We start from the raw sequence: 17,368 nt of genomic DNA on the forward strand, positions 1-17,368 counted from the left end.
CCCTCAGTTGCACACACCTGGGGGCCAGGACAGTACCCTGGGATAGCACAAAAACATGCTTTTACTTCTTGCTAGGCATTTATTTCCCAGCCCTTGGTAGAGAGGGGATGGATGGGCTGAGAAGTGCTGCTCTCATGCCAGTGTGTGGCTGTGAGGTATTGGCCTGGGAATACCACATACCTACACAGGACTTCCTGCCTGTAAAGAGAAAAGGTAGCAATATCATAAGACTCCAAACAAAAAGAAAGATATTTCTTGTTTTTTGGAGTGTATCTGTAAGCTCTATGGAAGTCCCCAGAAGCAAGATCTATTGCTAATGGGAGGAGGCAGAAAGTGATGCCATTTTGGCTGAGCTGCCCCTCTGATTTGAAGGTACCACCCCTACCTCCTGTTGATTTTTTCTTCCCGGAGGCTAAAACACACATGAATCATTAATAAGCTTGTAGAGTCCATGCGTGGTATCACAGCTTGCGTAATTAATCCCGAGCCAATGTGATTTGGTGAATTAATAAAGCTGCTGTTGCTGGGGTGGAAATTCCTGTTACCTGCAGCAGGGCTGGATTTACTGTTCATCTGCATCTGCACATTTGCAGATGCCTATGATCACAACAGCTGGAGTTATATACAGGGTATAGTATGTCGACGGGGGGAAATATGCACAGAGTAGAAGAGAATGGGAAGAAATGCATCGTGATCCACGGTTTTAGTGGCTCTTCTTTCCAGGAAGGAGGGTTCATCATCACTCCTGCACAGGACATCAGGTTTGTCATGAGGAGCTTGGGTGTCCATGCACCACTTCTAGAGCCTCAGAGGAAATCTCCAACACTTTGGTCTTTTGCTCTTTCTAGCTATCCCAGAGGGTTTTTTTACTTAGCACCTTGTCTTAATCACCTTTACCTGGGAGATCCTTCTTGAGAGGGGCAGAGAAAACTAGCCTGGATAAGAGGGAGAAACTCTTTAATCCTAGGCAGGAGAGAAGTCCATGTCCTCTCATCTCCCTCCATTGTCCATCCAGCAAGTAGATGAGATGCTCAGGTTTTATCTGAGTTCCAGAGCTTGGCTTGATTTCAGAATATTCAGCATGTGCAAGTTACACATGCTCCAGACACTAAGTTTTATGCAAACCCCTCTTCAACATTTGGCCTGTGATTCCTGCAATAGCATTGTCCAGGTGAGCTGTCTGCATTTGGTCTGAATTTAAGATTGCTGAATTCAAAAATCTGTCCATATCTGAGGACATCAAGACCCTATAGGCCATCTTGTCCTGGAGGGTAATTTTGTTAATTCCTGCTTGGTAGCTGCTAAGGTAAAAGTCCTGGTCCTGCCAGTGATCTAGCCAGATATGAAGGGTCTCAGTAAAATGCTGAGGATCTGGGCTGGAAATGTTGAATTTGATGATACCCCCCTCTCCCCATGAATCTAGGACACTAGGTTAGATGTCTATAGCTGTTCCTGATCTTTTGTTTGCTCTTTCTTGAGAGTCAGCAGGAAATTGTCCATGTGGCCAGAAAGCATGTCTGGCACAGGCTGAGCTGCTGTCCCTCCTCCTGGGTGCAGAGCCCACCTGTGCAATACGAGCCACCCCTGCTTTTCACACCAAGGCAGCTCTGCTGGGTCAAGAAGATGTTGTGTTTTCAGTGAGTGAGCAAGAAAGGAGTCATATAAATACAGTCACACAGCTTCCTTTCCCAACACAGGTTTCACAGACTCCTCAATCACCATTTGCCAGATATGGTCAGTCCAGTCAAGCAGGAAGGTCTGAGTGTACACAGCTGTGCACTGCTTGAAGTGCCCTTTTCGCTCTTTTTCCTTTTTTCTTTTTCATATTTTTATTTTTTAATACATTTTGGTTTCTTTTGCAGTCAAAAGTGAAACCTGAACTTGAAGTATTGAAAAAACAGCACAGAAATGGAGAGCTTACAAAAAACCAGAGCGATAAATTCTCTATCAATGCTAGACTTCACACTGGTATCTGGTAAGTGATAGAAAAACTCCACAATATGTCCTGAGCAACCTTTTGCTCACCATCAAAGGAAGGAAAAATGTTATTTGTCCTAAACAGAGATGTGGTAAAAATAGAAATCGAATCCTAGGCCATATTTAGCATTTCAATTAAATGACCTCATTTTTAACAAGCGTACCTAGATGATTCACATTTTAGAAAAATCAGGCTATATGCAGAGCTGTCCAAATGGGAAAATTTAGCTTGCCTAGATAGAATTGGAAGATTAAATGTGTCCTGTGTTCAGATCTTCACACCATTGACCAGATTTTAGTGGTGGTCTCTCTGCCATTCTTTGCTTCTGCTTTTTCCAATAGATGTGGACTGCAATCTGCCTTGTGCTACAACAGCTTCATAGCTGTCCCCAAAGCTAAGAGAAAGGAGGTGAAAGGCAGCCCAGCCAGAGCTGTTAGATCTAGAAGAAAAGGGAGCAGCACGTGCTTGAGAGGCCAGCTGAGATCAGGGAGAAAACAAGAAGTAAGGCAACCACTGACAAGGTAGGAGGAAATAAATCTGCTGCAGGAGAGCAGGACAGTCCTGGATTGGGGCCTGGAGGCATGGTGGCATCTCCATCCTTGGGGACCATCTACCATGAGACCTGACCTGACTGTGAGGTTGTGAGGGAGAGAAGGGGCAGAGAGACCCCAAGACTTCCCACCTAAACCCTCTGTCATTTTCCAAACCTGTGAACTTCCTACATCTACCCCAAAGGATGGGGTTGAATGCACCAGAAAATGAAACTTTGGAAGCAAAACTTTGGCCCTAAAATTATCACAGAAGTGAGCTGTGGAAACAAAATGATTGTATTAGCAGACTGGCTTGAGCATTACTATCAGCCTGTCTGACAGAATGGACAAATATTTCCTGCAGAGTTAATAGAGCTCTACTGGGTGGCTCTTAATAGTTGTTTATTTTATTTTTCACTGTTCATAATAAACCTCTGTGCATCTGAAAATAGCTCTCTCTAATTATTGTGTGAGTACCTGTGCGTTATTAGTGTGCATGGGTGTGTTTGTGTGTGCTGATGACACCTCAGGTATATGTAGAGAGCTACTCAGCTTCATTGAAAAATGTGTATTTACTAAGAAATCTGAAATGTTCCTGGTTCACAAGAGTTTCACCAAATCCAAAACTGGGTTAGCACATGATTGAAAACCTTGGTAGTCACTGCCAGATCTCTGCCTTTGGGGGCACATGTACAAAAGAAATCTTTCAAGGAAGGCACAGGACAGTTGAATAGAAAAATCAAAAAATTAGTGTGGGAGGGGGGAGGGCTTGCTGTGATTCATACCAAAATCAACCCTCAGAAAAATGATGGTTCACCCTGAACGTGCAGCCTTGCTGTTCTTTTACAGAAAGACTCCAGTCATGTGCTCTGCCATCTCTCGAGATTTTTGTCACAAGTTGCCCTCCTGATAAGATTAAAGATCCTGACATGTAAAATGAGACAAAGAAGATGGATATGGTGGGCTGGTGATTTCCAGCAATAAATCTGGGTGCTACATGAAAGTGTGTTAAGTAAAATACAGCATGTCTTCTAAATGAGCTAGTTGTTTTTCATTTTGGTTAAGACATTTCAGTTCATCGAGCACCTGCACAACAGCTGGGCTGACTTAGAAAAAACATGTGCTCAAAACCAGGATTCAGCTCAAGAGTGGTCAGGGGCATGGGGTGACCTGAGTAACAAATTTGACTCAAAGTTTTGCACAGAGTTGGGTCAATGGAGAGAAAATCAGCGCTGGGGAAGGAAGATGGGTGAATGCTCATCAGTGGACAGCAAACAGGGAGCATGTATGTTTAACTGAAGGTGGTCAGATATTTTTAAAGGAAGCCTGGCTAAACCCCACATCTTTACTTTTGCCTGGTTGAGTGCAGCTGAAAAAGTAGTCATGGGCAGATTTGCACCTCATGCATCCCTAGGAGACTACACCAAGGACTGCCCCCATTCTAGGTAAAAGCAAATTAAAAGTCAAGGCCAACTGAAGATCTTTTCCAAGTCCAGCACAGTATCTGGATTTTATCTCTAAGCCCACCTTAAAGCTAGACTATCCCCTTAAAGCTAGACTATCCATTGCACAGCATTAGATGTGTTTATTTCTTTCCACTGCCTTTTTACAGGAGATTTATCTCTGGAGGGACCATATATGCTGGGGTGTACTGCTACCTCTTTATTTTGTCCAGGGGTATCAGCTGCAGCATGTTTTCACCTTCTTGAGCTCTTCACAATGAAGTCCAGGACTGGAAATAATGATGCCTGCTGAGAAATGTGGGACCAGCTGACTACATTGTTCAATGTGGCCTTCGTAGTCTTTTTTTTCCTCAGAATTAGGAACGTGAGCGTAATGTCAAAATGGATGAGTTTCCCATGGGATAATTCTATCCAGCTCTGAAACACCCTTATTTGTGTCCAAAATACCCCTGGTCTTTGAGCTGCAGCATCAATATTTCCTTCCTGCTGAAAAGATTCAGGATTTTTTTTTGGAATTGCACGCATGGGTTTGAGCGTGTGGGTCATATGTGCTGTCATTTGGTGATGGGGCAAGTCTGACACTGCCAGGGATGTTGTTTCCTGTTTAATGAGTTTCTGTGTGTGCACTAGTGTACCTGTGAAAGAAAAGACAGAAACGTGATCTTAACTCTGGTGGGGCAGGACACTTTCCATCTCTGTAGTAAGCTGCAGTGTGGGTCTCTGGCTGCCTTACAAAAGCCTTACAAAAGCCTTACAAAGGTTGTCTCTTGCACTGTCTTTTCTCTGGCTGGTATGCTTTAAGCACCACCACTGCCAGATCACATTCTCTAGAGGAAGCAGAGAAATACCAGCAGACAGCTCAGCATTCAGGATAGGTAACAGCATCCTTGCTCTGACTTGACTCAGACAACTGAAAGCCAGAATAGTAAAAAATAAAATTAGTGCCATCCAAGTCCCCATGACCTGCAGGCAAACACTGTTCAGTGCCACTGTGCTGCTGGCAGGGCAGCACAGAACTCATAATTTAGCCCCAAAACTTTGTCTAGCAAATCAGCAAAAGTGCAGGATGCCCAGCTAATGGTTCTATAAGGACTGGGTACCTGAAAAGAAAGGACCTTTCAAAACAAAACCAGGAGCATTTATGTAATATGGGTAACAGGAAGGTCTCTAAATTTTAAAGGATGCAAATGGACAGAAAGAAAATCACTCCTTCACCTTCAGGAGTGGTTCTGTGCCCAGCAAGAAGGCTAAACCCCTTCCTGGCATGATGTTTCTCTTAATTTTCACCAAACAAAAGAAGTTGAGCTGGTGTCAGTCTGCACTGTGTGCATGTCTTGGGTCTCCTGCACAGCCTGGAAGGGGCTGGCAGAGGAAACCCAGGGTCAGTTTCTTGCTCTCTCTCCCCCAGCCCACTGCTGGGAAACACATCGTCTTTTCAGGAAATGGAGAATTGGTCACTGAATGGAGAAGAGGTGTTTGAAAGAGGAGACTGGCACAGCAGCACCAAACCCACTGAGATACAGAAGCTGGCTTTTTTTTCATGTAGTCAAACAGCCACACAGGAGCTGACTGATGAGTTTGTAGGCATCTTGAAAATCCTCTTAGAATGTGCCTACCAGTCTGCTCTCCTGAAATCCACCTGGCTGGAAGCACCCCCAAGCACTTCTCCACTCCCCATGGTGAACCGCTGCCGCTGCCAGAGCACAGGTGAGAGCACCACCCAGAAACAAGGTGCTGGGGAGGCAAAGTGGAGATGAAATTTCCTCTGACCTATTCATGTTGACTGTGAGTGAGGGGAAGGCCCATCCCTTTGCAAGCAGCTCCCCAACAATCCCAGCTTCTCAGATATCATCCCTTGAGATCTACCACTGGCTGGTCCAAGCACTGAATCCTGTGCCTCACAAAAATACATAAATCATGCAAACAAGTGACACAATCCAGCTCATAGCTGGTACTGCACCTTGCTCTGTCCTGCAATTCTCTACAGAATGGTGTCAGGTCAGTTAAGCACCATTTCCTCTTTGTAAGTCTGTGCTGATGTCTCCTGACCACCTTCTCGTCTTTCACGAGCCTGGAAATTATTTCCAGGATTAGTTGAGGTGAGGATGGCTGGCCTGAAGTTCACTATAGCTTCCTGAGGACAGGTGTGAGTGGACAGAAAGAAAATCATTCCTTCACCTGCAGGAGTGGTTCTGTGCCAATCAAGAAGGCTAAACCCCTTCCTGGTGTGATGAAGAAAGCATTTGCTTTCTTCCAGTCTTGAGGAAATGCTCCCAGTAGCCACGATAACTGACACACTGAAGGTGGGGGATGTGGTGGATGTCATGGTGGCCCTGGATGTCATGCTTAGCGGTTCCTCACCTCTTCACTGGTATTTCCTCAGCCAGACTACACTAAAAACCAGAGCTGCTGAGATCTTACACAGTTTTGACCTCTGATACCGAGGATTTTCTTGTCCTGTGTGCTGCTTTCTCTGTAAAGCAGAGAGCAATGTGACATGTCACTCCAAGCTTTGCTGGGACAGGGTTTGCAGCTCATTAGAGCCTGAGTTTGTCTTTAATTGACCCAGAGGCTTGAATTTAAGCTCATAGTTAGGGACATTACTGGATTTGGATCTAAGGGAGTTAGAGACATTGCTGCTGTAAATTATGCCACTGCTTCTCCTGGCCACTTCTACAGTCTCTGTTCTGACCCACACTCCTGACTGCCCCTGTACATATATGTGCCCCCCTTTGCAGAAATAAGAGCGGCACTTTAAACCTTTAAGGTAATTATTGGTTTAGCTTCAAAGCATATACACCCTGCCTAAAAGAAGAGTTTTGCGCTCACACCCAAAGCAAGAAAAGCCACATGGGGATCTCCGGAAGAGCTAAAGGAAAATCTCTTTAAAAGCCTCGGGTTTTGAGAAGATGAATAAACATAGGAAGTCAGCTGTTTGGTATTCACTCTGGGCTCTCTGTGTTTTCTAAGTGCCTACCAGCCCCTGAGGATGGAGCAAAGGCTGACGTGTCTGGAGGGGTTGCTGAAATGATGAAGCTTTTACTTCTACATAGAATTACAAAGCTACGGCCATGTGAAAAACAAACATGGGAAATCTAAAGAACAGAAGAAGAAGCCACAAAATTTGGCAAGAAAGACCTTTTCCATTTTGTATTTTCCATGAGCCACGATCCTGCATATTACTGCTTTTTTAATATTTCCTCTTGATCCCATTTTTGGCATCTGCTGGTTTCTGATAGACTTTACAATCCTCACTCCTCCCGACAAACCAAATCAAAGACCAAATGCCAGTCCTACCCCGTAGAGTTCCTGGACTGGACAGATACTTTGGATCTGAAAGCAGATCCATGGGCCATGGAGCTTGGCAGGCATTGTTGGGTCTCCTCCACACACAGGGCAACACGTGAGGAACAACAGAGCCCTGCCAGGGCTGGGCGAGAGGGAAGGCATGTAGCAAAAAGACAGTCTCCGTGACCCATGTGGGTGGATTTGGCTCCTTTCTTTGGAAATGCTATTGACAGAGACAGACACTCCCTCTGGATGCTGCGAGCCAGGCTACCAAACCACCCTCACATGTGCAACGTGGCTCTCTCTGCTTCTACCAGCCAGAGGCTCCCACGGGCAGTTCGCCAAGGATGGAAGGGAAGGGAAGCAAAGGTGGCATTAGGGTCCTAGGCTCTAGTCTGTGGAGTAACAGTTTCAAAAAAAAAAACATGGAAAAAGCAAGGTTTGGACCTACTTTTTGCCCCATTCCCCACTGGTGGATGATCTTAAAGGGATTTTGTACCCTCCTGCCAAAGAACTGGGAAGTCTTTGGGAAATATGCCTACACTATACAGCAGTGTCCAGATGCACACTGTTCAGAGCAGCATCTGCCAGGATGAAGGTCCCTCATGCCCCTCTGATCCCCCAGCTAGGATTTGACCTCACCTTGGTGATACAGCCAGCAACACATGTGTTGAAAAGCCCCAGCAATTTTACCCGTGGGAGACAGCAGTGATCACCCGGGACAGGTGAGCGCATTCTTGTGTATTTGCTTTCTTTCTGGAACTAGTCATTAGAGAGGGTGTCACTTGCTTTCAGCTGACAGCAAGCAAGGCGTTGTTACAGCAGTCTTCTTTGCATGTCAGAACTTTCTCACGGTCAGAAGTGCTCCTGGGCATGGGAAGGGTAGAGGAGGGAGTGGTGTTGCCCTCTGAATGTGTGTCTCATGCATTGAGGAAACACATAAGCCAGGAGGAACAGGAACTCTGTTGAGGTGATTGCATCAGGGCTTCTACATCAGGGTGGTGTAAAAAATGGCTCACCACCATTGGCTTTGGCTGCTCACCAAAGCAGCCATTTCTGTATGTCTTTCTCTATCTTGACTTTTTTGTCTTACACTGAGGCATGTTTTCCTGTGGATTTTTCAAGCTCTGCTGCCTGCTTACAGGGCACCTGGTGTTTTGACTTGAACAAGCCTGCCAGGCCCCATGGTACCATGGGAGCTGGTCTGCTTCTAGCTATTTCTGACATTTCAGAGCAATGGGAGCACCCTACAGCTGATCTGGAGAGGGCAACTCCAAGGGACAAGTTACTGTACCTGCCTCCACAACATGCAGCTCTCCCACTTGGGGTACCACAGACACTCCTCCAAGAGATCTTCGTGTTGCTCTGCTGCGAATCCTGACATGCTGTCCCTCTGTGAAGCCAATTCTTCTTTTCAAATTCTGCTGCATTGCTCCCAGGCTCTCCTCCCACCTTCCTTCAGCACAGCACACCTTTCTGGCCAGAATCCACCCAGTATCATCATTAGAAGGTTTGTTGATCCCCAGAATAACACCTGCACGTTCTTTAGCAAGCACTGAATTTAGTTGATGGCTGTTTTGCCCCACGTGTATTTTCACTGAGTCACGCACTGCTTGCTGACTCACAGAAAGCATTGAGGTGGAAAGTGGCAAGAATGGTAGGATGCATCCTGGATAGACTCTCTCCCAGTGGGAGGTGGATGAGGCTCACCTGTCTAGCTTAGAAAGAGACCACACACCTCTACATGCATCCATATCGAAGGAAGGTTTCTGGCATTTGAGGTTTATAATTTTATAGGCAAACACAAAACAGAGGTTGGACATGGACAATGGACAAATGCAGGCTGAAAGAAGGGAGAAACGTCACAATGTATGAAATCTCAGAAACTGTCCTGCCACGTAATTCTAATTAAATCTTCTTCCTTCCTTGTGTTCTAGTTGAACACTGTTGTTTTATCAGAGACATGGTTCCTGTGCTCTAAACCACTCCCAGAAGGGATGAGGCACTTGCAGGACTCAGGGTACACCAACCCTACAGCACTCCATCCACACAGGCAGGATGCTCTACCAGGAGTGAAGAAGAAAAACACCTCTGTCCATTCACATGTACAGAAGGACTGGCAGACTTCCTGTGGGGTATGTCTGTAGCACTCCAACAGGGACAGGCCAGCCTGGTGCTGCTACTGTTCCCAGAGTGCTCAGTCTGGGACCATAGCACTGTAGCATCTCTTGCAAGTTCCTTTCTGACAGGGTTTTGGCAAGACAGGACAGCCTCCACCAGAATGAAGGTTGGAGCCAAGACCAGATAAAGCAGTTGGAGTGATTTATCAAGTTGGAATCGCTATTTCATAGTTCCTAGCTCAGTCCTTTTGCATGGCGTGCAGATATTCACCGTGGGTGTGTGTTTCAAAGTCCCCTGTGCCTGCAGAGTATCCATGCAGCTTTAAGGAGGTCCTTAATCAAAACATGAGAAGCAAAGTAGATGTAATTTCCCTGGCTAACAGAGCTGGACCTGAGGCCTCTGCAAAACTGTAGTGAAGTCCCTACAGCTTTTGGGATGAGTGAGGACCATGCTACTGGCACTGAAGGGGTGACAGTGAGCTGTGAGATTTTCTGGCTGCACGTGTGTTTACCTCATTCATTCACATCTCACATGTAGGCAGCTGTGGATTCAATTAGAAAATAATACCCATTTGCAGTTGATTGCCTGAGACATCAGCTTTAATAGCAGCTGGAGAGAGTTAGACGCCTGAATTGGTTCTGAGCTGCACTTCCTAGTTATTATGCTTCTAATTATGGCAAACCTGCTATTTGTCAACAATGTTTTATCAAAGGTGGGGAGACATGACACTCATCTTTTGGGAGGTGGCTCAGACTTTCTATTAGGTATTACACAAGATGGAGTCTGTCATATACCTGTTTGCCTTTCAAAGAAGCATCTGAACCTCTTTTTGTGGCGATGTGCATGTGCAGACAGCCCACCAGCTGTCGGTCTGGAAACTTTGTGGCATACGTGTTTCTCTTCTGATATACAGGAGCTTACACATGCTTCAACATATTTTTCACTCCATCTGGACCTAATCTGTGAGAAGATCTGTTCTAGAAGTCATTAAAATTTTCTTTCCAATCAGGTCAGCAGACAGCAGTGAAATGGTCTAGAGCCCAGGACAGAACTTTGCTAGCAGGTTATATGTGTGTAGTGAGAGGGCAAACAGTACTGCTTGCTCCTGCTGCAGCACCCCAGCAAGGATTGGTCAGTGGATCCTGGTAGCTTGCTCTTGGGGATGCCCCAAGACACAGCTTTGTGCATTATATGAGAGTCTGATATGCACTGTTTGGTTTGATGTAGAATGTACAGTAGGTGGCTACAGAGCAATTCCAGTGCTCTTAAGCAAGCTTAAGATTGTCTACCAAATGGATCCATGCCAAAAGCAACAAAAATCCCTACTCTGGGAAGACAGCAAGATGAAGGTTTTTGCCAATGCTCTCAGTGCCTGCAAGGGACAGAAATTTGCTAAGTGGAATTCCCATGGGTGCCTAGTGATCTCTATAACAGAAAGCAAAAGAACAACTAACCTAACCCTGCTTTTGCTATCCAATTTTACTTCAAACACCTTCCTGACTCCACATTTGATTGTCTGTTTAACTCTAGTTAAGACACACCAGCTGGACACTTGAGAAACTTGCTAGCATCCAGAGATGCATCATCATCCTCCACATTTTGCTGTGGTCAACCTCCAATGTTCAAGCAATGCGTGCTTCACGTCTTTCTTTCCAGCATTAGCTCTGCTGGCCTTTTTCCTGTGGCAGTCTTAATTATGGCCAGTGCTTCAGACACTGACAAAGAGTATCTCAGGACATGCAAACACAGTTCCTTTCGGAGTGTCCTTGGTATTGAATCCCTCATAAACTTAATGATGAACAAGCATCTCACTTTTGCAGAGGGATATGGACAATTGGTGATACTAGACTCTTTCAGAAAAAAGAGAACAAATATCCCCAGGGACTGGAGCTTCAAAATAGCAGCACTGACAGTCCCCAGAAAGCTCTTCCATGGAGAAAAAATGCCCTTCCTGTGATTTTTCACAGGAACCAGTTCTGGTCAGGGCAGAGGCATAGTAAACAGCTTTCACCTTCCTGTGACCCTACTGCACATCGCTGTAGCCCATGTGCAATATATTTGGGATATATAGTAATCCCACAAAGAGCAGATGACTATAAAACCAGAAAATAGCAAAAGGCATGTAGTTAAACTATAAGCTTAATTGTTAACATGTAGTGAGGTCTCATGGTATTTCCTACAACATCTGAAAGCCTGAGGCCTCAAGATCCTGTGGCTCTAAAAAAAAAATCTCAATACTTAAAATATGTCCAGAAGATAGATATTTCTTCCCACTTCATGAATAAACCTCTTGAGTTTGTTCTGAAGGCAATTGTTACCTCTTTTAGATCTGAATTTTTAGGGGATAGTAATACACAATCTTGTTCATCAGCTGGATTTATGAGACTGAGCATACTCTCTCTCCAGTTTCAAGGATGACTCCAAATTGGGGGAAGCAGCTGATGTTGGCAGGAAAGCAGGGCTGTGATTCAGGGGGACTTCAGTGGGCTGGAATACTGTGCCAGAAGGAACCTCACAAAGTTTAACCAAGGCAAGGGCAGACTCCTGTAGCTGGGATGAAATGGCCTTTTGTACCAGGACAGGCTGGGGCTGGATGACTGGGAAGAAGCTCTGCAGAAGAGGGTCCTGACCAACAAGAAGTTGAATGTGAGCCAGCAGAGTGATTCCACAGTGATGAAGCCCAACTGCTCCCTAGTTAACATTAGCTAAACTACAGCCAGCAGGCTGAGAGAAATTAATATTCCTCTCTGCTTCACACTTACAAAGGTACATCTGAAATGTTGCATCAAGATTTGAGTCTCTTGTGTGCAAGAGAAGTTTGAATAAACTAGAGCAAGTCTGGCAGAGGCCACCAAGATGATCAGGGCCTGGAGCATGTGTTGTAGGAGGAGAGAAGCTGAAGAGCTGAGACACTTGTCCTTGTTAAGCATGGAGAAGAATCTGAGTCTGTCTTTCTTGCAATCCCATTCAGCAGAGAGCAGCAAGATCCCTCCCCTACACACATCTTTCTTTTCTCCAGGTTGAGCATACCTGGCTCCCCCACCTCCTTGTACATCATCCTCTTCTTCTCATATCCCATCTGACTTCACCTGCCCTGCTTGTGACAGCTGCCAGTGCTGAGTTTGTGAACGTCTCCCTGGGGCAAAGAGCTCGGGACTAGGGTACAAGGGGAAGAGGAACAAATGAAATCATCAAGGAAGGCTGATGGCAGTCTAGCACCAGGGTCCCTTTGCTTTGCAAAAGCTGAGAGTTATGACTAAAAGAGTCAGAGAACCCACACTACTTCCTCCAGCCCCATCACTGATGTGCACCCACACAAGCTGCCTTTCAGAAGACAGTGAGGTTTTTTTCACTGTACTTCAGGCACACCATGAGCTATGAGCAATCCTTTGGACTGGAAGGCTGTTCTGCAATCCACTGCCTACTCTGGGGGATTAGAGCACCTAATGAGTCTCCTGCCTCTTCTAATTGTTGCCCCTATACGATTGCTGAAAAACCTGCCTCAACATGACCCAATATTCTCTCCCCACACTTGCTAATTGCCACAGGTCCTTATTGTTGTGCACGTGGCTGTAGCTGCTGGTAAATGTTCTCTTGCTCAGATAAAAATTGTAACACAGGTATTTAAACTGGGTGGCTTTGTTTATTCATTCAGCTAGAAAAAAAAATAGCTGAGGGAAGAGCCAGCTAAGCAAACAGCTTTAGATAAGCTGAGACACCTATGTTTGGTTTAGGCCATGCAGTAGGGTCTAGAGGACATGTTCCTAGTGAGGGGACCCAAAGGAAATCAGTCCTAATTAACCTGTGGTCTAAGAAGTGCTTTGGGATCCTGAGCATGGACTGTCTCCGAGAGCAACAAAACTGTAGGTGTGAAGTTCCTCTGAATGAGCCTAAGGGATGGCTGAGTCTACTTGTGGCTGAGAGCATTGGCATGACTGGGAGAAGCTGGAATAAGTCCTCGAGGTCCAACACAGGTACTCCATTCTCTATTAGGAATTGTTTGCCACAGCTCATTTGCATTTTGTCTACTGATTCCCCTGCCCAAATTCCTTAGACCTGGCTCTGACCAGTTGCTCCCCAAGGCTGGGAAATGAGAAGCCACCTGAGACATATCCTCTTTCAGCATCCTCAGATGCTTCTGCAGCCCTAGTGCTGAGTTAGGAGATTGAAAGAGGGATGAGGTTCTTTGGTTTATACATTTAATTTACTGAGGACAGTAATGAGAAGGAACAAGGATAATAAATTCTTTGCTTACAATAGATTTGCTGCTGGGGTGAGCCAAGCCCCTGAAAAGATGGAAGTTTACAGACAGCACATCACACAATGCCCCCTTCTCATCAAGTTATGTTGGCACCAAGCAGCAACCTTAGATCGCAGACCCCTGAAGCCAGGTAGGATGATCTCCCTCTCCTGTACGTGTATCATGAGATTTATGTGAAATTGAATCTATCTCCTGTCACTCTTTTTTTTTATTATTTGTTTTTGTTTTGTTTTGTTCCATTTTGTTTTAATTTCATTCAGGCTTTCAAAGGAAAAACAGTCAACTCAGATGTACCACCAGGTACCAAATATGTTTGTAGTGCACCATCCAAGAATCTTGCTCAGATTAATCTGAAAATTTCCTTCTACTCCCCTAATAATCTGGACACCAATCAGATTTGGTAGGACAAGTATGTCCAGAAGCACATATGTTTTAGATACTAAGAGGAAACAACAAAAAGGTGGCTATAAGAGGAATCACTGAATCTCCATTGCACATGGATATGAATCTCCCCTTTCTATTTCAAAGGACTGTCAACTTTTACACAACAGGCCACAAGCTCACAAAGTGCAGCACCTTGAAAAGCAGGATGAAAAGTACCCATTTTTGATCTGTATGAACCATATTGAACACTTCAGTGCATGCTGGCCACCCATGTATCTCAGCAATGACTGCTCAAATTACACCTTGAAGAGAAAGTAGAGCCAGAGAGTATGACTCCTACACTGAACAGGCTGCATCTAAACACAGTAATTAAGGCATTGTGCAACCTCCCTGGTACTTAAGTATCTGTAATAATTATGCACCAGGAAAGTAAGCCCAACACATGTTCACAGTCTTCTCCTAGCATATGGATTGTTTACACATTCAAGTTCCCATATGATCTTCTTGATAGCTTAGGAAAAGCAGAAGCTAAATACGAGGCCACTTAGCAAATATGAAGCCATTTAATTCAAAGGCTTTTGAAAAGGAAACAGGAAGCTAGGTTCAAGATTCAGATACAAGGTTCTGCACTTGTACATTCCAGTAACTATCACCATTCCACATACACCAGCATCGAAATCCCTTGCTGGTGTTTTAGTCCAAGTCTCGTGCTCCTGTTTCCCCGGTGATTGTCACACTTGCATTCTCAAGTGAGAAGTCCCAGGGATTTGACTTGCAGACTCCAGGATCCTACTATGAATCAAGTCTGGAAAAGATGGAAAAGTTCTGCCTTCCTGTGAGGAGGTTCAGTCATGGAGAAAGGGCAGCCAAGAGGATACAGAGACTGGGCTTTTACTCAGGCCCTGCTGTGGGCAAGCACAACAGCCATAACTAGCCCAAACCAGCTGTGGCCATCAACTGAAGTCTGCTCAGACAGCTGGTCAGGTTAAACCAAGGTTTGGCTGAATCCTCTGATTGATAGTCTGGAAGCTGACAGCTGGTATAAACAAAATTTCTTCCTTGTTTTAAGCCTGTGGTTACTGAGGTCCTCCTATTATCACCTCTCTCTCCTGTTCGTGATTTTGAGGTCCAAGATTTAACACACAATTTTAACGTGAGAACATATCCAAAAAGATCACTAAGAAAAGATTGCCGTATACTGCACCAAAATTACAGAAGGCCTTGAATGACAAATACTCCTGAGGTTCTTATACTGATCTTTAAACACTGTTCTTTCCTTCACACACTGCTATTTAATTCGAATTTCTTATGAATCTTTTCCATTTCTTTTTCAAGACTGTTTCACATAGGTGGATTTACGCAATGTTGTAAGCAGGGCAGAAGGCATGAAACATGAAACATGGACTGCACTGTTTAAGTAATCAGGAAGACAAGGAATGGGGCTTGCTGAATTCCTTCCAGTGCAATTTCACCAGTTTACTGCTTGTGAACTATCTACACCACTATCTTTTTCTTCAGCCTGGTATTTGCTGGATATGAGTCTGCCAGTGGATCCTCAACTTCATCTGAGTGCCAGTGTATTTGTTATTGAGCTGTATGATTGGTCACTGAAGTAGTTTCATAATTTCTTCCAGCTCACTGCATAGTAATAAACCACAAATAAGAGCAGTTCCTGCTGAAACAACCTGAGCTTGCCCACAGACCTGAGGTTTTTCAAATAAGACAGCCTCTCCTCAGGGGATACTTGCTAAGCTATGACCAAACCCCTGCAAGCTGAGCACTGAGTATTTTGAATTTCCACAGATGTAATGCCATGAGCCTGAGCCACAAGATTATAAAGAACCAGGAGGAAACCCTTCCTGGAGAAGTGGCCTCTGAAGAGATGGTAAGGAGATGAACCCATGTCATGCCAAAAAATGTGCCTGTTGTTTGGAAGGACATGGGTTTTTCTGGGATAATATTTTGTGTAAGTCTGGGCTTAACTGTGAAGTCTGGAGGTCAAAGGTATATTTATACTTAACTATCTCTTCAGTCTCTTAGTTATTAAGAAGGGAGGAGGATATTTACGTTGTCTGGACTTTCATATTCTTGTCACCATTATTATTATACATAAAATAGGAAAGGAAGGATTTAATCCTGTTTTTCCCTGTTCATTGTTGCTGTTTACAACATCAATGGTAAGCTGGAGGAAAGCTACTGGAATATTGCATCAATTTGGTGAATTCAGGAACAACTCAATGTCCCTGGGACTCTGTGATGGCTGCCACCACCCTCTTTGCTTGCTGCATGTTCCATGCTATGTGCTGCTTTGAAAGCAAGATGGATAGGCCACACAAAGAGGATGCAAAGTGTCCCAGACAAATCCAGATAAACTACCAAATTTGGGAATGCCTCATGGAGCCCAACCCACATTCCAGAACTTGTTGAGGTGCACTCCTCTTGACTCATAGCGCAAAGCTGACAAACTACCCACAAAGGGCTCTGAATTCTCTCTGTAATTAATTAGCCACAGGAAAACCTCAGAGAAGGGAGAAGGGAGCAATTTAACACAGCTCTCAGAATGACACAGGATGCTGAAATGATGAAGAGTTAACCTGTCCCTTCTTCTCACCAACCTGCCCCTTAACAAGGTGTCCCCAAGGCCATCACTCTGAAGGGGAAGTGGAATCTACTCCAGAGCAGATGGTGATTCTGTGGTTAATTTTCCAAGTAATGAGAATGGCTTCCTTCCAACCTTACAGGTTTTATATTGTAGATGACACAAACAAGCAACATTACTCAGTGGAAATCTTCCCACTAACTTCCATGGCAGTTGTAAGAGGCCTCATCCTACTGCTGACCTTCCTGAGATGCCACTGCTGAGATATGGTCTGTCCCTTTGCTGCTCCAAACACCTTCTGAAGTCTTAAGATCCAGATCTAGATAACAACATGTCTTGTGTGCATGACTCCCTGCTTCTCCCTCCTGCATCCATCCCATGGCTTTATTCATGATACTAGTTTGGGGCATAACAGGAGAGTTTTCTTAAACAATTCTTCATTCATGGGCATCTTTGATCACATCATCCTATTTGGTAGGTATTTTCCCAAAAAACATCTGCTTATAGGGTTTGAGAATAGTTTAAGTCTGCTGAGTGAAGAGGAAATACTAAAATGAGGGGAATTCCTCCTCTTCCCTTCAGCCTAGTGAGTGAGTCCACCTCATTCTGGGATTTCATTTGTAACCATCTGTGACATTTAAGAAAAAGCTGAAAGAATTCATCATCACAACATGGTGTGCAGCAAAGAGCTCATAATTTCCCAGTCATTTACTTAAATTACTATAGAATAAGTGAACTAAACTA

The 17,368-nt window shown here is 44.7% G+C and overlaps 1 long non-coding RNA gene across 1 annotated transcript; it reads left to right on the forward strand.

Moving 5' to 3' along the window:
- The first annotated feature begins 557 nt into the window (after nt 1-557).
- Nucleotides 558-2,942, forward strand: LOC111928346 (uncharacterized). Its single transcript, XR_002864037.2, has 3 exons — nt 558-761; nt 1,863-1,975; nt 2,320-2,942. It is a non-coding gene; the product is annotated as an uncharacterized LOC111928346 (long non-coding RNA).
- The last annotated feature ends 14,426 nt before the right edge of the window (nt 2,943-17,368 follow it).

Source organism: Cyanistes caeruleus, chromosome 5, assembly GCF_971803275.1.
Source record: "Cyanistes caeruleus chromosome 5, bCyaCae1.hap1.1, whole genome shotgun sequence".
NCBI classification, from domain to species: Eukaryota; Metazoa; Chordata; class Aves; order Passeriformes; family Paridae; genus Cyanistes; species Cyanistes caeruleus.